The sequence below is a fragment of the Anguilla rostrata genome, chromosome 1 (assembly GCF_018555375.3).
Source record: "Anguilla rostrata isolate EN2019 chromosome 1, ASM1855537v3, whole genome shotgun sequence".
In the NCBI taxonomy this organism is placed as follows: domain Eukaryota; kingdom Metazoa; phylum Chordata; class Actinopteri; order Anguilliformes; family Anguillidae; genus Anguilla; species Anguilla rostrata.
The window spans coordinates 25,280,292-25,303,007 of NC_057933.1; the positions used below are offsets into that span (position 1 = coordinate 25,280,292).

A 22,716-nucleotide genomic window follows, 5' to 3' on the forward strand; every position below is an offset into this window, starting at 1 on the left:
GGGCAACTAATCTATTTTATATTCCATTACTTATTTGTATAACGAATATAGCAAACCCAGAGTCACATACAGTAGCTCATATGTTTATAATTTGCATATTATCCATTTATTAACCTGAGTATTTTCTGAGGTGTTTGGTTTAACTTGGGGGAGAAGGGTTGCATCCCACTAGGGAATAAAAACCTACTACAACCACTGAGTCACAAGCCCTGTTCCATGTCTCTCACATCACGCTGCCATTCCTTAATGTTCATGCAGGGCATTTCTGTTAGACTGATGTATGCTGTTGAAATGTGCGCATTGGTTATCCCTCCATGTCTTGCAGGGCCACATCTTTAAGAGGTGGTCAGTGAGGCGGTTGTTTGGTGGAGGAGGGCTTCCTTCCCCGCCCATGCAGGTGACCCGTGAAAACGCGGCGGCGGTGGCAGGTAGTCCCCGGGCAGGCCCGGGCGGCACCGCGGGAGGGCATGTTTGGCCCTCTGTCATCATCATTACGGCGAGAGGGCCGGGCCGGCGGGCGGTAATGTGTGTGCCGAGTCTCTCCCCGTCTGTTTGTAGGGCCCTCACAAGAAGTGTGCCTGCTGTTGACTCTCTCCGTTTAATATTGTTTGAATTTTTCATCAAGATTCCCCGGCTCTGTCACAAGAGCCCTTTTATTTCGAGCTTGTTTGTACATTCTTTGTGCGTGCCTGTGTGTGTGTGTGTGTGTGTGTGCGTGTGTGCGCGCATGTGTCCACACCTCCTTGTGTGGGTGCGTTACTTTAACTCTGACTTCTCAAGTAGCTGGCCGTTTTCTCAGTCTCTTCGGCATTGTCTTGTCTGAGGGGGGGGGGGGGGTTAGGGGGGTTTGGGAGCGGTCGTCTGGCCAGAACTCCCCCTTTGACCCCCCCACCTCTCTGGCACTCCTGTACAGGGGACCCTGATGCCCCCGGTGCAGGTCACCACAGGTTACTGTCGAAGCGTGTGAAAAGGGTGTTTTGTGCACCATTGAATGGGGCCAAGGCTGGCTGTTAAAAATAGCCGGTCCTCTTTCACAGTGTCGCTGAAGGAAACTACCCTCTTTCAGGGACGGGCACATTGTCCTGCTCCAGCTGTTCTTTACGGCAGCTCTTGTTCGGGGTTTATTCCGCGGCGATAGCAGCAAGCAGCTCTGCCATTGTAAAATGAGTTTGCTTTAAAGGCACGCTGTGCAATGAAGTAGCACATTTTATTTTGTGTGCATAACAAATACAGCATCTGTGCATACAGTGATAAATTATCGTTTAACATAGGCAATGACTTTTATGATAGCAATCATTTTTCTTGACACAATCCGTCCCCGGTCACCTGACAGACAAACCAGATTAACAACATTAAAGTTCAATAAAAATAAATACGTATATGCACTTGTTTTTAACAGACCCATAGTTGATTTAGTTAATTACAGATTTGTATTTTTTTTATCATTCCCAGATACATTTTAAATGCTTTTTAAATGTAACTAAACGTTTTCTAATATAACTCTTGTGTATAACCTTTTATTGTTTTTTAGAGATCCTGTTCATTTGTAAAAGGTTTCTGTGGGTTTTCCTATACCAAATAAAGATGCAATGCAGTATTTTGACTGCAACTCTAAAATCAAATACTTAAAAAATGTATATAACTAGAAACCACTGGTTTATTTAAAAAAATGTATTGGATATATTTCAAATATGCATTCAACTATATGTTTATTTTTTATTTTCAAATTACATTTAACACACTCATGCACAAATATGAATTTGTACATGTGTGTGTGCGTGTATGTATATGTCTATATATATGTATATGTATATATACTCGATCAGCCAGTCTCGTGTAGCAGGGCAGGAAGTAGCCATTTAGCACCATTGACATTTTCCTTTGTCTCCGGGCTATCTGGGGGCCTCAGTGTTAATCTGTGCCACATTCAGATCCAGCTCCAATCTGAGTGTCTCTTATGTGCAGCCCTTATCTCATCTGAGTTGTCATCTCTTATCGGTTCAGTCCCGGCCCCCTACCCAGGATCAGGGGCCCCGGCCTCCACCAGCCTCCTTCCTCCAATAGCCATGTCACTTCTCCACCTTTCCTGGCCTTTCCCTAATTTCTGATTTATCAGGATACATTTATCTTACTGTTTTTTTATTTTATTTTCCTATTTCAGTATACTATAAAGGATCATTTTACTTTGATTTAATTTAATCAATTGCAATATTTTGACCATCATCCTTATTAAAGTATGCAAGAGTATATATAATTTCTCTCAGATGCATGAATTATGAAAGGAAGAAGGAATGAAAAGACATAACAATACTACTACTACTACTACTAATAATAATAATAATAATAATAATAATAATAATAACAACAATAATAATCATAATAATTATTATTAATATTATTATTATTGAGGGAAATAAATTAATGGATCAATGTGCCTCTTCTGTAAAATGTAACTAAGCACTGATGGTATCATTATAATGTAATAGATTTTACGTGCCCAGGACAAGTCACTGCATTGCACTTGTGCTATTCGAACAAGCTGCAGAGAAAGTAATCATGAAATCCATATCTTTTTGCAGGCAAGACAAAGGGGTTGTTATGATGTGATGACTTCTGGAACTTTCTAATACGCTGCCTTGAAAAGTCTGCTGTTTTTCATGTGAATGGCAGTACCAGCTTGAAAGTTTTATCATGCCAAATGGAGGTACAGTCTGTTTCTCGGGCTGCAGAATGAGCTGAAGTTAGGTCTCTTCTGAATGCCTGCGCAGCCTGCGCTCTGGAAAGCTGTCTGGCCCCCACTGCTGCGGTCTGTCATGTCTGAACCATGCTACCAGCGCTGGTGATGACAGATCCTGTCTGGAAGCAGACAGTGAACACATTTTTTTACCCTCAAAATTCTAGTAAGGTATTAATCTGCTGCCTTGGGGCAGGAGGCAAGTTTTTTTTTAAATAGCTTCCATGCCTCTGAATATGCAAATGAATTCTGCCTAAAAATATTATTTGTGTGACTTCATTGATTTCATAATTATGACTGGTAATGGACTTTTAACATTTGTCTTTAGATTTTGAATTTACAAATAAATGCACATGTTCCTTTGCTCTTCACGAACATGGCTAATTGGCAAGTTCATTTTTGGCCATTGCTGGACCTAGCAATCAATGTTTGAAGAGAAACAAAACTCAAAGCTACAAATGATTAAATCCTGTTAAGTCATGGCTAATGATTTTCACAATGTTCATCTATGAATCCATACAAAGTAAATAACTTGTTATCAGTGGTCAAACTAATGCATGACAACATGATGTACAGTGGTGCGGTTTTGTTAGGTGAAAAAGACTGATCTTGCAAGACCAAAGCAAATGCAGCCAGGCTGTGTCTGGTGTCTGCGCTCTGTTATTAAGGGAGGAGTTTTGCTGTACACCCGTCATTTGCAGGAACCCAAGCATGACCCAGCACTCGCTGGTCTCAATTCAGTCAACATTTCTCTTAAATGTCTGTTCACAATTAAATGAACATTTGGTTTTCCATCAAGTGTTTTTGTTGTTGTTGTTGTTGTTGTTTTTTGTTTTTCAAAAGATGTTTTCCAACTTAATAATGGTCGTCGCTTAACCCGCTTAATAATTAATGTTGGCGTATTCAATGGCCTATTGTTGAATGAAGGGAACGCACACCTGGACTGTGGCGGTGATGACCAGCGGAACATACTGTACACTGAAAAAAGGGAAGCTGGCGCACTCTCAGGCTTCGATGCATTGAATCATTCTGGGGGACAGATTTATTAGTTTATTAGTCGTGGTGTTCTTCGTCAAGGCGTAGAGATGCCATATGCTGTCCGTGGATGATGAAGAAAATGCGGGTCATGAATATCGCCCGTGCGTGTTTGCGTAAGTGCGCGCGTGTGTGTTTGTGCGTGAGCTTGTGTTTCTGTCAAATACTTGGAAAACACTAAATATAACCCCATATCTTTAATGTGTGTTAATTCAGAAGTTGTGAATATGCTCTGCTCGGTTTCTTTCTTTAAAGACTTTATTCCTCCTTGATATTTTACTTGGAATGTAATTTTTAAATGAACATACCGAAAAGGTATTTACTTTTAAATTCAAATATTTTTTTTACTCTGGATTTGTGGCATCCATTCAAGAATTAAGAGTGGCAAGTTGTGAGCTCACCTACTTAACAGTCCCCTAGAGTTGTTCTAGCCTGACCCATGATAAGTGTAGCCATTAGTGCTACCTCTAATAAACCCATATAACAGTTTTACCACTGTTTGTAAAAAGGCCTGCTTTGAAGTGTCTCCACTATCTGTTCCATTGAATGCAAATGATCTGACCTTGGACCTTAAGTGCACTGAAGTCCTGCAGGTTGTAAACCTATATCCACCTTACCATGTCTCCCCATCCTGGCATTAAAAAATCTTGAATTATTGAAAGGTGCCTCGAAATCTTCATGAAGAAAAAAGGTTGCTGTGTTATTACAGACAAACTAAGGCTAACTTTTTATTTATTTATTTTGTGAGATGATTTATTTGAATGACAGCAGAAATTCACAGATCCAAATGAGAAGACAGCTTCATCTGAGAGGTCTACACCTGATGCTTTGTCCTTCCCTATCAATCAACTGAATTTACTGTATGTCAGGCCTAGGTGCTATGAACAACGTTCCTATAGGCCTACCGTTTTATTAAGAATGTGACACATTCTGTTGCATTATGTTATGTGTGTGTATTGGAACAAGGGGAAATCACAGTATCATTTGCTTAAATTTACAGATATACCTGAGCACACAAGTGCACACAATTCTTTCATCTTAAACGAAACATAGAAATCCAGGAGAACACAAAAGCAAAGGCAAGCTGATGTTATCCGCTACATGACTGGTCATGCTGAGAACAATCAGGCTATCGCTATTAGCACAATAGATCACACGCAAATGAAATGATCCCGCACGGCTGGGTGTCACTTCACTCTGGGTGTGGGCCGGACCAAAGACAAAAGAAAGGGTTAATGCGGTGCGCGGCTGCGTGCGGCACGCTTGCTCTTTTGGGATTCCGCAGCGCGCCCGTCACATCAAAGGGGGTCTTTCAGAGACGCGGTTCTTCTCGGTGAGCTTTGCCCGACCTGCCTCGTTACTAAAAAAAAAAACCTGCTTCGATGGCCCTGCTGTCGCCCGACAATAGGCCGGGAATCTTCCGAGGGAGAATGGAGAATTGATAACAGAGCTGCGGATCTTAAATCTTACGTCGAGGTCAAAACGTTTACCAGGGCTCTCCGGAGTAAATTAGGCCTGAAACCTGAAAAAAACAGACTTGGAGTGTAAAGATGACACTTTTTCTTAAAAAATCTTCTACTGTGTCATATCCGCCTATTTGCCCTCTAATCAAATTCTTAAGTTTCACAGCTGAGATTATTCTTTTTTTTTTTTAATTCTATAACATGTTGTGTTTTTTGGGTAATGTGAATAAAATGATATTTCTTTGACTGATTCCAGGAGAATGGCAAATATACTCAACAGTGGGCCAGATTCCAATTCTCACTACACCTCACCTCATTTAAAAACCCATTTATAGCCAAACTTAAGAGGTTTCCCCTCCTACCCTCCCCTCACAATTTTTACATTTTAGTCTAAACTTATCTGAAAAGGGCTGGGACCTGTACCACAAAGCAGGATAACTGAGTTAGCTGGATAACTGCACTGAGTAAAACACGAAACTGCCCCAAATTTGGAACATGGACTGGGGTTTAGCTCAGTGCAGTTATCCAGATAACTCATTGATCCAGGACCATGCTTACACAATATGGGATAATTTTATGCAAATAATATCACATCTCATTAATTAGGTTTGGGCTTACTCTGTTTCAGGAATGTGCTTTTCTTTAGCCCCACACTATAACACCTGATACAACTAATTAACTAATCAGGGTCTTCAATCAAGTCCTTTCTAAGTAGAATCAGGCATCTTAGTACTGGGCTTCACAAAAACTAGCACAAATATCGGCCATTTTGGAGAAGATTGGGCAACCCTGCTCAGTTGCATTAATTTTGCATGTTTTCTTTATAACCCTTTTATTACACTTTTCCCTCTTATAATCTATGCTTTGCTGGTCTTTTCATTATTTCTGCAGTTTTTCCACAAGGCAAGCAGCAGTGCACTAATATAAATATTTGAACAGTAAATGACACTCCATCAAACTTGCAGCATGCAAAGAAAAAAAAAACTGGAATAAAAACAAATAGATTTAATCCACTTGGGAGAATTCCTTGCATCCCAGTTTTTAATGGAACTTTCAAGTAATTGACACTTGATTGTTAATTAACAATTACTTTGCTGTTTTACTATTGTATTGCTGTCTGTTAATTGATGCTTGTGTTTGAACACGTTTTTCTTTTGTTTGTTCCTTTCATTCTGTTGTTTGTCAGTGAATTGCTTATGATCTTGCATTTATGAAACCTATAAAAAAAAGAAAAGTTAAGCGAATAAACATTTCAGTTTTAATTGTATTATGGATTCATAAAACTTCTTTGAGTTTATTTCTCAACATCATGCTATTCAATATTCATAGGGAATCAAATATACAAATCAGGAATGTGACCACACTTTAAAAGTTGTTGTTTTATCAAAGCATTTGTGCATAGGCCTATAGGTCTATCCCGTCCCCTCTAGGTCATGAGTGAGAGAGCCATTGCATTTGACACCGGCGGGGGAGGTCACAGAAATAGCCCCACTTGAGAAAAATAAATTTGTTTTGTTTTCAAATTCGGAGACTTGAACCCCATTAATTAGTTTGCTCTGTCTCTGTGCTTGGCCACCGAACACCGTCGTTTCAAAGAAGTCGCTGCCTGCCTCTCGCGTCCCCCACGTTTTTTGGTTTTTTTTTTTGCGTGTGTGTGTGTGTGCATGTGTGTGTGCGTCTGTGTGTGTTTGTGTGTGCGCGTAAAGTTTTTTTTTTCTTCTCCTTCATTCTTTTCTATGGAACAGAGTGTGAATAGTTGCGAACCGGGGCAGGAGACATTGGACTTGAAATGTGGGACCCTCCGGGGAAGAGCGGAGAGGCGGCCGACGCAAAGCTCATTTAGCCTGGCACATTGCTGGCCCTGTTTGCGGTTGCCCCTGGCGCCGCCACTGACTCCGCAGCACCTGTGTTTGCTCACTGGCTTTCCCCAATCTGCTAGAAAATGGCCAGAGCATGTCACATGGCGGGCCAGATAGCCCGGGCTCCATGGGAATACAAAAGCAGGGGCTTTTAGCGCAGTTAATCATTAATGCCGCTCTCCTTTTGTCCCGGCGAGCGCTGCCGACGGGCACTTTGATATTTCATATTTGCCACCGGCTCGACCGGGTTCGGTCGACTGCGACCGGTAGAGACCGTCGGCGGTTCTGGTTCTGGGCGGGCTTCAGCGTTGTGTCCGTTCCTGTCCACTCCTGTCCTCCCCCCGTGGACAGTCCTCAGTGACCTATGGAAAATGGAGAAGTTGCGCAAAGGTCAAAGGTTACGCAACACATGGCAAAACCCCCTCACTCTAAGGCATAAGGCGACCTGACCTATGGGTTCTGGGGACAACAACTTTGAGGCTCCGCTTGTGGTTAATGTTCCTCTGTAAAAATGAAATAAATAAATATGATTTCAGTTAAAATAATGATTGCTTAACCAACTGTTAGAAAGAGCACTCTCTTCTGTGGGCCTCTTAATAAGACTGGTTTGCAGTGAATGAATCCCTCATTGGCTTGTTCTTACTCTTCTGTAGCTTCATGAAAGAGACCCCTTTCTGGCCTTATTCTCTAGTTCATGGTATGAATGAGCACCTCAGTGCTCTCTCCAATGTAGTCAAAGCTTTAACAGAAGAAGAGAAAGGCTGGACCATGCAAACAAACAAATATATAAAGAGTGAGAAATGAAGTCCACTTTCCAAACTTCATGTGTGTGTTTGTGTGTTTGTGGTTTGTGTGGTTGGGTGTGGGGGGGGGGGGGGGGGGCAGAGAGGGGTTGTGGGGGGACTTGGTGGTTCTTATCTTGCGTTTGCCTGAACTTGCTGGTGCTTTTCTAAAAAGGGTTTGCCTCCCTTCTGTATGTGCTAGTGACAAGTGCAACCTGGAACGTGTCGGGTGTGAGGTTAAAATATGGCAAAACTTTACTAAGCAAACAGCACCTGAAGCACTGAGCAGCAACAGAAGGTGGGTCAGTCTTTCAAGAGGTACATTCATACCTGCAAGCAGCCAACTACTTTCACAGGCTGAAATGAAGAAAGAACATTGGCTTCTATGGAAAAAAGATAAGACCACAAAGTTTAATTGAGATATCATTTATATTCTGTTTGTCACGTTCGTCGCCCTCCCCGTGAATGCCAAGGTGATTCATTTTGTGGCTTATCGTGTCTTTCACTAAATTTAACACTGAAATGGTATGTTGCTTTAAATAAAAAACCATTTGTGTCTTTATATGTTGTATAAGCTTTTAATGTTCTTTTTCCAGCAGCTGTATTTATCTCATTTCAAGCTAAATGCTGCAGGATTATATTATTAAAAATAAAAACAGATTCATGTATCTTTAATGGATATTTATTTTTTGGCCAGCACATTATGTAGTCACACCAGATTCCAGTTCTACAGCTTAAGCTATTATAGTTTATATATGGTTTAAATAATAAACTTTCCTTAATGATTTCATTATGTGGAAACTCTCATTTTGAAGCTGTAAACCTTAGTTTGGGTTAATAAATAAAAAAAATAGTCAAAACAGTTGTCCTGAGTACTTCACTACAGCATTCATTCTTTTTTCTATGTTGGCTTTCCGAATGAGATATCTACTGTACTTTTCATTGACCTGCTATCTTTGGCCTCTTTTATAAATTTTGTTCTCAGCCTTATTTATTTTGAGCAGTGACGACTTTTTCACATTATATTCTTTAGAAGTAGTTCTAAGGCTTGGCCTTTTGTCTAATTTTCATAGTATATTGTTTTTATTGTTTTTATCAGTGAGAAATGTATCACCTTTCTATCTAATGCTTGCTATTTTCCATCAGTAAAAGTAAGGATCTTGATAACCCATTAATGTATATGATACTTTTAATTGACCGTTCAGTCCATAGCTCTGCAATTCATATCTCAGGGGTTCTACTGTATACACACTCAATTGTGTGTGTGAGTGTGTGCTTGTGGGTGAGTGTGTGTGCATGTGTGCATGAGTGTGTAGCTAATGAAGCTTCCTGGATTCAATCAGCATTCACCTGTAACTTTGTTTTAACAATTAAAGCTAAATAAATGTCATTACAAAAACTGACAGTTCTGACAGTTTAGATTCAGTAATGACAGAACCCACCAGCTTGCCGGAAAAAAAAAAAAAAACATATTCCATTTATTGTTAAGTACAAATGTTCATTGAATCATATTCTTCCAGTAATACACAATCACATTTAGTACCTGCTGTTTTCCAGAGACCTCTTCACAAGTACCCAGCCATTTTGTTGTATATTCAGCTGTGAAACAAAATCAGCTGCCTCCACTATTCCATTTTTGTCTCAAGCTGGTGTTTCTAACTTGAATAGTTTGTCACCGTTGACTTTATAGCCATTAATAATATATTTCAATTTGTCCCAGGTTCAGTTGATTACACATTCCCCATCATGTAAGGTTTACACCATTCATTGTTTTATGGACACCCATTTTAGTCAGAGAGAGAGAGCACCAAAACATTTAAGTTGTAGTATTCAGCCCATACTGAGAGGAGTGTACACTCAGTGACTAGAAGCGAATGGAGTCAAATAGGCTAATGAAAGCAGGCCAGTGACAGTGATGGTGGCTGTGCAGCTCAAACAAAGGTCTGTTTTAGAGGAACAGGCAGAAGATGGATGGCTGGTTAAACATTGGCAGCATACCTGACCAGTGCCACTGGGCGGTCACAGCCGGGAACTAAGTGGCCATTGTGCTGGAGATCCACCTCTCTCTCTCTCTCTCTCTCTCTCTCTCCTGGATACAGTGAACTATTCATCAACCTTGACTTTCTAATGAATGTACGTGGTACTACTTTTTTGTTGTTGTTGTTGCTCTAAGCTCAACCCAGTTCACAGGAGCTCTTAATATATCCTTCCTCTTTGTCTGTGCATATGGGAATTTATATAGATAGATGTTAATACACACACAAATGGCTTGAGATCAAACCTACTGCCCCCTGTATCCACACAGACACCCTCCCATTTGTAAGAAGTTTTGCCCCTCTTTCGTCAATGAGTTGATAACATGAATTGAATGTAGGTTTGTAAACACAGTGTTTTCCTGATTAGTAACATTTCCTCTCTAGTTGATATTTTCCTTTCATTTATTTGCTTTGTTCTTTTTTGGCTGCATTTTTTGCAACTGGGATTTTCCAGAAAGTGAATCATACCAGGGTTTACAGGTGCTGTGCTCATCTAAAGCCTGACCAGGACGGAGACGAGCCTTCCAGCCATGATAAGATCCTGGCCTGGTCAAGTGTTCCAAGTGCATGCTGCATTGGCTAAAGGGTGAGGGGAGGGCATGTGGTGGGAGTATTTCAGCCAGCAGAGAATTTTCAAGATGTCTGCTGTCATCTGCCTCATCGCTTGTAATCCATTCTAGACTTTACAAGCTGTATGAAACATCAATCTGTCTCTCATAGACAAGGGAAGGGAAGAGCTTTCTTTTTTTCCATAGTACTGTTAACTAGTTTCTTCAAAATCACTGGACACTCCTCATTTGACACACTGAGAAAGAAATCTCATTGAATTTTCTGTCAGGCAATAGAGTGGATACTCCCAATATCTCTCAGTGAGGCCTGTCTTTTTAGTACAACCAATTTGTTATTTTAAAGCGACACTGTTCGGGCACCCAGCACAGGCTCCCATTGAATTTCATCCTTTGATGATGATGAGATGGTGATGAGAGCTAGAATGTTGTCATGAGTCCATAGAGGCAGTGCTTTTTCCATTATTCAATAGCTTTTTTTTGCTATGTGTCAAATGCAGTTACCAGCAATGAAGTTGTAGCCAACTAAACATGGCGGTTCACTCTGCCGGCTCCATTGTGTTTCATCAATCAGCGATGAACGGCACTGTTGGTCCCACCCCACAGGGTCCTGTTTGGCCTGCTTGGTCCCACATCCGAGCAGGTACAAGGAAACAAAAAATCTAACAAGGAGACCTATGCGGAACCAGGCTGGTGGCAATGGAAGCACAAGCATTCCAGTTTTACATCACAGTCTGATTCTGTTCCCGGTAGAAAAGGGCTCACAGACAACTGCGCCTTCTTTTGTATCTTCTGTGGTCTGCCCCACAGAAGCTTGTTCGGTTTCAACCCGTAAACCACGTGCAAAACTTTCAGTTTGACTTCCCGCTGACAATTAGTCTTCTATCTTTCATTCTGTCCTCATTCCATGACAAACACCCTCAACCCACAGAGCTGCCATATCCTTTGTCGTAACTGATCTTCACATCATTAGTATAAATCACAGTCATGCCCTAATCTCAGAGCTAACATCTGACAGAGGCCTGACAAACAGTAGACCAATGTCTCTGATGTGGGGCTGACTGTGTGTCTGGTGGTACAGTATATATGTGTTTGTGTCAATTACGACCAAACCCAAGTTTTGACTTCATACCCTAAAATAGATTTTTTATTTATTTTTTTTTTTTTGGTGTGTGTGTTTTGGTTCTTTTTGGGGGTGTGGTGTAAAACAGGTTTCTTTCAAAGATTCCTTAAACTCCACTGTTTTTCGTCATTTCACTCTCTTAGCGCTCTCTGTACAATTTCAGCTGCAAGTGTCTGTTTTGTTTTCCTTTGCTTTCTTTTATTGCCGTGTGTTTGCTTAGCGTACAGACACACCTCGCCCTACACACAATCCACTCTTCAGAAAATGGTGCTCCTCCAGGGTTGAGTATGTGAGGGCACAATGCATTAACAAAGGGTGTGAGTAGGTCTCTAAGCCCATGCTGCAGATAGTTTGTTTGACTGTTCTTTGACTTTGTTAGCTTTGTTTTCATTGCACTTTTCTATTGTTTTGTGTACAGTTTTAAAGGCATCTAAAGTTAGAATACCAGTAATATATGTATATGTAATATGTATATTTTGCTCAAAAATACTCTTTAAATATTCAACAATCATTTTCACTGAACTAACATTACATATGTATTCCATAAATGTGTAAGCTCTAAGTGTAAGATCTTTAAAATTCTGTGAAGAACTGAATCACCCTGCTAGTGTGTCCTCTACCTTGACCAAAACATATTTTTCCCATTCAAATAACTATTTTGGCTCCCACACAATGTACGTGTCCAAAAATTGCACATAAAAGGCATTATTTTTTGGGAGAAAACAAATTGTTGCTCACTGTATAAGATTTTAAGTATTCTATGAAGAACTGAATTGTCCTGCAAGTATGTCCTAAACCGAGACCAAAACTAATTAGTTCCATTCCGATAACTTTTTTGGGTTCCTACGCAATGTAAATATACAAAAACCTATATATAGGACATAGTTATTGAGAGAAAACAAAGTATTGCTTACTTAAATAATTTAGTCAACATTAAGGATGGTTCCTGTGACACTACACTACTTTAGGTCTCTCAAGTGCAGCAGGCTTGTAATCCAGTTAAGACTGTGTCATGTTTCTAATTCTTATTATGATATATTCTGTAAGTTGTTTTATTTTATCATATGTCAGTTCCATTTTTGTCAACGCAATGCATCACAGTTAATTCATTATCATAATGTTTCCGCTTAAAGAACTCCACTGAAGCATAGCTAAGCTTGCTTATATGAGAGACATTTCATTGTGATGGGCTTCGGGTACAGTATCAGCCAGGATTCCTGCACCACATTGCAACTGTGCAAACACTGACACAAATCAGTTTTTTTTACAATGAAAGATCAGCATCCACGAAAGACCTCAAAGTCATCCAAACTCTGCGCACTTTCCATGGAGAAGGGGGATGGTGGGATGGATTAAGGGTTGGTACTGAATGAGGCATGTCTGCCAGCATGTCTCTGCAGTAAAATCTCCAAAAGGCCATTAATCAGCTTGACTACCTCTGGCCCGGTCGTCAAAGTATGGAATTTGTCGCATGCATGCTTAAATAGCAGACCCGGGTGCAAAGCTCATTGCAGAAGAAATCAGAGGAACTGATTCAGTTTAAGCAACATGGCAGGACTCGTTGCAATTTCCTAATAAAGTCATTAATACATTGACGTATAATGGTTTGTTCGTTGTTCATTTTAAAATGAGTGATTCTTCATTGATTTTTCTTTTTTTTCAGAGTGTTTAATATTACTGTGAACCTTCTAACCTTCTTCCTCATCATTTATGCAGGTTGGACAAAAACATTTATTAATATTTACACCAAGGTCCTGGTTGTACTGCTAAAAATTATTTGTAAGATTGCATCTTTTACTCATCATAATAAATTGGTGTTTAAGTAGATGAATTGCCTTCTAATTCGTTAGAGTCTTATTTTATGAAATATTGCCACTTTCTTAAATATACATATCAGAGCTTTAAAGGTTGATAGGTTTTTAAAAATAAATAAAATATGGAGAATGAAGCATGAAGTCAAACAAGGTAATGATAGTCCATTTTAATATTTAATATTCATTATCCATAATCCATCTATTAAACATATATATATTCTTATGTTAATAGCATGCATATCATACATATTTCTAAACACTCAAATTCAGATTAGAACATACTGTAACTCAGACCAACAACATTTCAAAACAGCTTGAAAAAAAATGAACAAGGTAAAGGTTTTAAAGCAGTGGTCTAGCCATTGGACGTAGCCATTACTAGTAATATTAAGTAATGGACTCAGCCATAGTGATTGTTCTTTACATGGGCTTCAGCTTGGCACAATGATAACTATTTAAAAGGTTTACCTTTCTATTTATTCTGCTTTGTATTTCTGTACAACTATGAATTACTACATCCTTGTGTTAAGACATGTGTTTTTAGTTTGTGGTTAAAATATTTATTTCTTACAGGATGCCTACCAATAAAGGTGTTTGGTCTTGTTGCATAACTGACCACTCCAGTACAGGCTCTAATCTTGCTGGATCATTTGTCACTTTTGATTGGGCACTACAGGAACATAATTGGTCGCATCCCCATGGGAGCTGTAGTTGACCAGGGTTGTTCTTTCCCTTCGTCCCAATGCTCTTCAGCAGTTTCTACTGCCTATGCAGTGCCTGGGCGAAATAGCGCTCTCCTCCAAATGTGTTATGTTGCCTAGTTACGGTCACAGCTGGGTGAAAAAAGCAGAGGCTGGTTGCTAGCATTGGAGGAGGCTAATGCTAGTCATCAGCCTCAGTTGTTAAAATTGATACTGTGTCCTGCTAATTGGCACTACTAAAACTGGCAAAAACCAGGGGTAAAAAATGTTTTATGTGATTTATGTGTATTATGGTGCACAGTAGGGGTCAAAAGTTTTAGGACACTACAAAGTCCTGTTTTTTTCATTATTTTCAAGGAATAATATAATTATGATACTCCAACTGAACATCTGTGGGAGCAGTTGGAGAAAGAATATGTTAAATATGAAGTAACATCAACAAATGATTTTTGGGAAGACTTGAGAAAGTGCTGGGATGAAATGGAAGATGAGGTGTTGCATAAGCTGGTAGAATCAATGCCAAGCAGTGAAGGCAGTAATCATGGCGAAAGGTGGTCACACCAAGTACTAACAATGTTTGACCACCAAAAAAATACCTGCACACTCTTTTTTGACTCGCATAATTAAAAACAAAAATTATTTTGGTCTCCACGGTATATTATAAAACACTTCAGCATGCTTTTAGGGTTTTTAGCTTGAACAGTACTGACATACTCAAAGAAAAAAAAGTATGAAACAAATATTGGACCTGATGGAGCTTGATTTCACAGAGAAATCTGAGAGATAAACAAGGTACTTTAAAGCTATTCACAAAGCCAGTCTGTGTGCTGATTTATTTATTTTTTATATACCACATCACCCTATGAGCAAGAGTACCATCTGTTGAGTGTAGATGTGTGATTCTGCATTGTTAAAGTGACACTACATATTGTCACCAAAATTCCAATATTAATGCTACACAGTTATGGCAATACTATACTATGAATGCTAAATTTCACTTTCCATCTCCCCTTTTATGCAGACGTCCTCATAAAGACATAATTATATATGAGCAAGATTCTTTGTGGATAGGTTCTGAGTTTTGGCATTGATTCCAATTCAGTTCATGAATTGAAATTGGAATTTTAATATTTTTAATATTTCCAGGAGGCAAATTCTGAATTTGAATTGCAATTATAGGAAGTGGAATGTGATTCAATGACATTCAAAGAAATTTTGCTCATTTATAACACATCCAAATGCTTTATACATGTTGATGAATGAAACATTTTAACAATAGTATGTATTGGAAAGAATTGTCAAGACATAAAACAGGTAAGAAGGCCATGGCTCCCTTTCACTTTGTTTTGCTTTTAGGTAAGGATTCCAAAATAGTACTATTTTGTTGATGATAAATTAAAAATCTGAGCGTAAGAAATAATATTATTTTTTTAATTGACTAATTCTTCTGTTCATGTCACTGAAGTACAAAAAACAACAATACATTATATGGGCAGAACTAAATGGCACAGGCTGGAACTAGACACGCAAATCACCCAGTACAAATAATTCGGAATTTGTGGAAATTTCATCCAGGGATGAGGTCAGATTTTTCATTATTCTGGGATATAATAGGAAAAGAGACATTCAGGTAGGTCAGTGTCTATCCAGCCTACAAATCAGTGACCACAGGCTTCAGATGCTGTAGTTGGAGTTGAATTCCTTTTCTGTGACTGTCAGTCTATATCGCTCTGTGGAAAGACATTGTGATTCTACCATGGCTCTGTTTAAAAATCACCTTGAACTGTATGTGTAGGCATGTGCATTTTAATTTCGTATTTGCATTGCACCTTTTCTCCTTGTGTGGCAAACGGTCACGATAAAACAATGAGCAACCCTGGAACAGTCATTATTATTTACTGCGCAGAACTTGTCAGTTCTGATAAGTTTGCGAAAAATTTGAAGTTACTGCACTCTTTTATTTGGAGTCTATTGGGTGTGTAGATTCCAAATAAAGTAATGAATCCAAAGAAAAAAGAATGATTCACATACCTGAAAGTTGCCTCAGACATGCTTAAAGCATGACATTTTAATAGAAGACTACAACAGTTCTGATAGGTAAAAAAGTGCATGTGTACTTTTAAGGGGGTAATTTACGAGATGGGGGGGGGGGGGTAGGGGGGCATTTACAGCCATTTTCCTTTCTGTCTGCTGTAGGTCTATGGCAAGAGCCCCTGTGCTAAATCGCAGTGCCCTGGTTGTTATTCCCAAGATATGAGTTATGAGCATTCACGTTTGTTATGGAACTCTGTTTTTGTGGTTGTTGACACAGTCTGCCAAGGTGTGATCCTAAAAATCTGCGCTAAAGCCTTGTACTGAGGCTAACTGACATGTACAAGCCTATGCAGCTTGCATATTGTTTGTATTTTATTGTTTCTCTTCGTACAGACCGTACTCACGAAAAAAGCTGTTGAAGAACACAGACGTGCATGGTCATCATTACTTAAATATGCCTGTGTATTGTTTGCCAGTTTTTAATATATGAATAAATATCTAGATAAATGTAAAAAAAAAAAAGAGAATACATTAATGCAAGTAGTATTAAATTAAAAATATATATTTTGTTATTGACATAAGAAAACCAACCTAATAAAAACAAAAGATGTTAATGAATGTTAGGTACACTGGGGGGTGCAAATAGCACACTGAGCTCTTTTGACCAGATGAAGAAATCCATATAAACAAATGTTATGTGTTCATAGGCGTGAATTTACGGTTGATGCTGACATGTTGGCAGTATGTCATAGTGGTTAGGAAACTAGGCTTACTCCGAGGTTGTAGATTCAATTCCCAGGTGAGAAACTGCTGTTGTATCCTGGAGCAAGGCACTTAACCTGAAGTGTTACACTGAATATTAAATTGTATATAAAATGGACTGTATGGATAAAAAAATGCAAGCTGTGTAAGTTGCTCTGGATAAGAACATCTGCTAAATGCCTGAAATGGATTTTCTTGTGTTTTCATATGTTTTTTGTGTTTTCTTATGCTTAACTCGGGCTTGGGTTTAAGTGTTTGAAATGTTTGTATAGACGGATCTACACACAGAGGTTTTATCATTTAAAGCTATCTTCTGAGGAAAAACCTCTGTCTGTTGAGGGTGTCCTGTCATTGCAGGATCATTTTGAAAAAATGTAAAATTATATTCCAGTATTAGAATAATTTCTTTATTGATAATATTTGCTTAAAAATGAGGCAATGGACCTGTTTTTTATTATTTTTTTAATTATACTTGCAGTTCATTATGTACAGCAGTCTGTTATTTCAAATGGTGTGTAGGTCCAACAAACAATTGATAGCAAAAGCAAAAGCTTGGTGTAGTACAGTAATCTGTGTATATCATAACCTGGATGGATTGTTTTAAATAAATGTAATTGCATAACACACCATTCAAAATGTAATGGAAAAGAAAATTGTGGTGGTCTGTAAAATCAAAAAGCCTAGTTTCCTACAATTATAAGCTGCCTTTATGGGTTGAAGTTAGGCCTTCATGTTGAGTTTTAGATTTGTCTTAACTACCACTGACCAATCAATTGAAAGAATAGGCCACAGTCACTTATATGCCACTTATATTACATTACATTTATTTAGCAGACGCTTTTATCCAAAGCAACGTGCAAAAGTGCATATCAAGGTCATTGGAACAACTACAAAACACGGGTTCAATAAGGTGCAATACTCATTTCGGACAGTTATTCATAGCCAAGAACAGTCCAGTTCACGCAGTGAACATTATGTGAGTCCTAATTTAAAAGATGAATAGGCTACCTGTGTGTACTGTAAAACTTTCTCCATTAAACTTTCTGTCAGGAGACCAAAGGAAACCTATAGTGCACATTTGTGGTTTGAAAGGGGGAGTGCTTTTTGGGAACACATCGTGGCTTATGTTTCTCAAGTTGCCACTTTTTCTTTTGGTAAACTTTCGGTATTTCCTTCAGTTAAGCCACTCATATCTCGGCAGGGCGGGTTGCCAAAATGATGTGGTCCAAAACCAAATCAGCAAAACTCTAAACCGAATGAGAACTGTCCAAAGCTTGCTTTTATGCTGCAGTAATGATCTGTGTTTGCATGTACAGTATGTGTTCCCTTCAAAAAGCATTTTCGTTAGGACAGAGAGCTTTCTCTGAGAAAGCCTTTCAGTGATTAAAAAAAAAAAATTCCATTCTAATCATTAGCACTGTGCACAATCGTTAAATATATATTTGTGCGTGTATGTGCACGTGAGTGTGTGTGTGTGTGGGTGGGTTTGTGAATGAAAGTGTGTCTGTATGCATAATTCATTATCTCTTTCATTTCATATAAGAAATCGCACATGTTTCAACATAAAAGAGCAATAATCAACTCGGCCATACATATTCTAAATATTTCTGCTATGATAGCCCATAGCATAAAGGAAAACTATGTACTAGTGCACTACACACGGCACTTATTGGAACTTTTTAAATAAAGAACACAGAGAGATACACAAAAAGGCTAAATCAGCAGCTTGCACTGCACTGGATAATTAGAGAAGTCATGCAAAATTCTGTTTGTTTGACTCATGCAAGTCTTTTTCTCCCAAACGCAAGCACAACAAAAACCCAAAGCTCTCAGCACTCCTAAATTATGTGGCAAAAGACACGTTTAATAGCCAGTGAAATACCGTGAACAGACCTTTATTTCAGCGCCAGTGAGGCATAAGACTCAGAGTGGACAAGCCCCGCCCCCCGCTGCCCCGCCTCGCCCCACCAGTGGGCCAGATCACGCGGCGGAAACGAGACACCCTGCTCGCACCTGAGGTCGTCAGCGCTCGGCACTGACCTGTGCCGTGCCAAATCACCATTTTAAAATTCCCCGGCCATTCGTATCCTAATGCTGCTGCTCAATACACCATTTAAATGTTGGCGTTTATTTTGTAAGCATATCTATAGTTAGCTCAGAGGTCTACATTTATAAATGTTTCATTTTTACATTTAATTTATGTTTTACATATATAACATACTTCTTAGTATAAAAAAGTATCTCTTTTCATGTGCTGTACCTACCAATAATGTCAAATAAAGGATGGAAAAGCTACGAATGGGGAACAGGGACTGTGGTAGAACATGTAGAATTATTCTTCTGTATTCTTCTGTAGCTTATTCTTCTGCCTAGTTGGATTTGCAGAGGTTAGGTCTGAATAGTGTTCACTGTGTGAACTAAACTGTGTTCTTGGCTAGAAATAGCTGTACAAAATAAGTATTGTACCTTACTGAACCTGTGTTTAGCGGTTTTCAATTACCATGAAATGCACTTTTTGTACGTCGCTTTGGATAAAAGCGTCTGCCAAATAAATGTAATGTAACATGTTTCTCTGTAGGTCAAAGACACTTTTGGCCTACAAATTTGATGCATGACATAGGAGGTCTTTTTTAAGTGATCTTAAAGATTTGTGATCACACTGTGATGCTGTGTGGTGCAACATGGAGGTCAGGGCATGAAGGCACTCCTTAGCAAAGAGACCATTCTGGATTCAGCTCAATCAAATTACTCCTTTCATTTATTTAACAAGACCAGATGAAAACCTAGTATATGGCTGGACCTAACACACGTGATCCAGCCGAACAATGGTGTAACTTCATTACTCGGCCGACCAATGGTGTAACTTCATCACTCAGTCACTCAGTCACAGACATTCACGTTTGTAGGGCTGGCCCCGCTGTTGCGGTCCAGCCAAAAAAAAAAGACTGCATTCAGTCTCACAGTTAAAATTTGTGATTGGGCGTCAGACTCTGAGGTCCGGAAGAGGGGAGTTACGTGGTTGGCCGCTTTCCATCGTTCCAGCCCACAACGATGGCTGCGTGGCACTACCGGTGTGCGGGAAGGGGGGGGGGGGTGGTAGTGGGGGGGGGGGTCTCATCGCAAATCTGTCCCTGTCCCCCTGGCCCCCCACCGGGCCCCACATCACGCCCGCCAAAGAGGCAGAAAGCATACATTAATTGCCAGGAAGAAGTGATAAGGCTGGCGGTTAACACACAATGGAAGGCTGATTAGCCAGGGAGGAAGAATAGATAATTATAACCTTATCACATTTCAAAGAACCTTGTTAATGCGAAAGGCTACATAATAAGCTCTGCCATGCCAAGTGTTAAAAAGAAGGACCCAAACCCCATAACAATGCGAGGGATTGTTAAAAGCTGCCGGGTGGTTTCCACAGACCACTTTGATAATCATAAACACTATATTAATAATATATGTTATATAATACATATAATTTCCACAAAATGCATGTTATACTTGTCTGTGTTTTGGCACGCACAGAAAACAATTTTTTGTATATTTTTTAAATGAAAGCTCTGAACATCAAAGATGCGTTGCCTTTTGTATATTTCCGCAGTGTGCAGCCTAGACTAGCTATCCATGCCATTTGTGTAGGATCGGGAAAGTACGTCCCTTGAGAAAAATGAACATGTCTCCCTGGGGGGAAATGTGAGCGCACTTCTCTGTGCTCCAGACATTAGTGCTCTCAATAAATTTGTGAATACAGGCAGTCAGGTTAAAGACATTGCATTGATTTATAGTACAGATGCTTTTGTCCACGCAGTACAGTTATATTAGCAGTAATATATATTCAAAAGTAGACTCAACACAATTAAAGCACTGTAGTGCATGAGTTATCACTCATAGAAAATGCACTGACAGGGAAATATTAAGTGGACAGGAGTCATGCAAGGGAGGTTTTGACCCCTGAATGAGATTGACACGGAGTGTGTGTGTGTGTTGTGTGTGTGTGGGTGTGTGTGTGTGTGTGCGTGCGTGTGTGTGCGTGGTTGTGCGTTTGTGTGTGTGTGCGTGTATGTGTACGTGTGTGTGGGTGTGTGTGCGTGTGTTTGGTTGTGTGTGGTCGTGTGTATGTGTGTTTGTTTGCGTGGTTGTGCATTTGTGTGTGTGTGTGTGTGTGTATGCGTACGTGTGTATGGGTGTGTTTGTGGTTGGTTGTGTGTGGTTGTATGTGTTTGTGTGTGTGTGTGTGTGCGTTGGGTTGTGGTTGTGCGTTTGGTTGTGTGTGTTGGGCTGGTGTAAGTGCTGGAGGCCTAGCTAAGTGCATGGAGAGGGCAGATCAGTGGCAGATAAACAGGTGTTTGCCTTTGTGAGGGACATGTGATGTCCGCTTTCCAGGCATTGAGAGCAGACCAGGGCCTTTTAGTCTGACCACCCAGAGGGGCTTGTAGACCTGAAGGGGGGATTGGCAAGGTAGTGCCTGTGTGTAATCGTGCATGTGTGTGTGTGTGTGTGTGTGTCTGTACACACTTCATTTTCTATGTTTGTGCCACTCTTGTGTTTATGTATGTATGGGTGTGTGAGACAAAGCACAACATTGTGAAAGTGTGGGCATGTTTGTGTGTGTATGTGTGTGTGCACGACTGTTTTTGCACATGTTGGCGTGTGTGTGTGTGTCTGCCTGTTTGTATGTGTATGTGTGTGTGCATGGCTGTTTTTGCACATGTTGGCGTGTGTGTGTGTGTGTCTGCCTGTTTGTATGTGTATGTGTGTGTGCATGGCTGTTTTTGCACATGTTGGCGTGTGTGTGTGTGTGTGTGTGTGTGTTTCTGCCTGTTTGTATGTGCACATGAACGCCCAGTGCGCGTGTGCACGCGTGCGCTTGTGTTTGAACAGGAGGGGGAGGTAAATATGACGGAAGAACACTGCTCGGAAAACGCTAGATGTCCGCTTCTCAGGGCGAGCGGCGGAGAACTCGCCGCTGCTCTTCTCCTCGCCAGCACACAGAAAGGAAGAGGGGAAAAAAGGAGAGACGGTCGAAAGGCGCGCGATGCGGGTCCCACTTTGTAAGCCGTCTCAGATCTGTCAGTGCTTCAGTGTCAGTTTGTCAGTTTGTCAGTCGTCAGGATCGCGTCACTTTTCATCGCTTCCAGACAGCGCGGCTTTCAGTGGGAGTAAAGAGCCTCTTCATTATACAAACAACATTAATTACATCTACATTTCTGCATTCAGCACTGAGGTTTCCAACCATTATTTTCTTACAGTTTCTTCTAATCACCACTCTGTGATCAGTCGCCCACCTTTAAAAAATTGTTAATGTTTGACACCAGCTTGCATTTTAGTGTGTCTAAGCTATGGATGCATCTGACTGCCTATATCAGGCATTTAGGTATTTAGTGCAAAGAAAATGTGTAAATTGTATATGTTCCATATGTATGATTCAATGTAATTACCCATAATATTATCAGGTTTGTGAACTAGACATGGGTAATTCTATCTGAAAGTCTAAAATATGACATTTATGAAATGTGGAATTACAAGCAAAAATAGCTTTGAAAGGGAAGATTTTTGTTAATTTTTCTTTGTCTCAAAGTCTGATTTAACCAAAAGTCTTATCCAGGGAAACTTACCAAACAGAGCACATAAATCAATATGAGAACCAGTATAGACGCAAAATTGTACAATAGCACAATAGAAACAACCCATCACCGAAAGAAACAATAATGCAATAAGCATGCCGATAGGCAAAGCTGCCATATCAAAGGGGACATATTTTCATCAATAGTAAACTTTTTACAGCTGTAATAGAGATAGAAATATCACTTATG

General features: G+C 39.8%; 1 long non-coding RNA gene across 1 annotated transcript in view; it reads right to left on the reverse strand.

The window, feature by feature from the left end:
* Window positions 1-1,188: 1,188 nt before the first annotated feature.
* Window positions 1,189-22,716, reverse strand: part of LOC135252903 (uncharacterized) — a 39,955-nt gene continuing 18,427 nt past the window's right edge. Inside the window, exon 2 of the long non-coding RNA XR_010329492.1 lies at window positions 1,189-7,453. This is a non-coding gene — a long non-coding RNA (uncharacterized LOC135252903). The remainder of the gene's footprint in view (window positions 7,454-22,716) is intronic.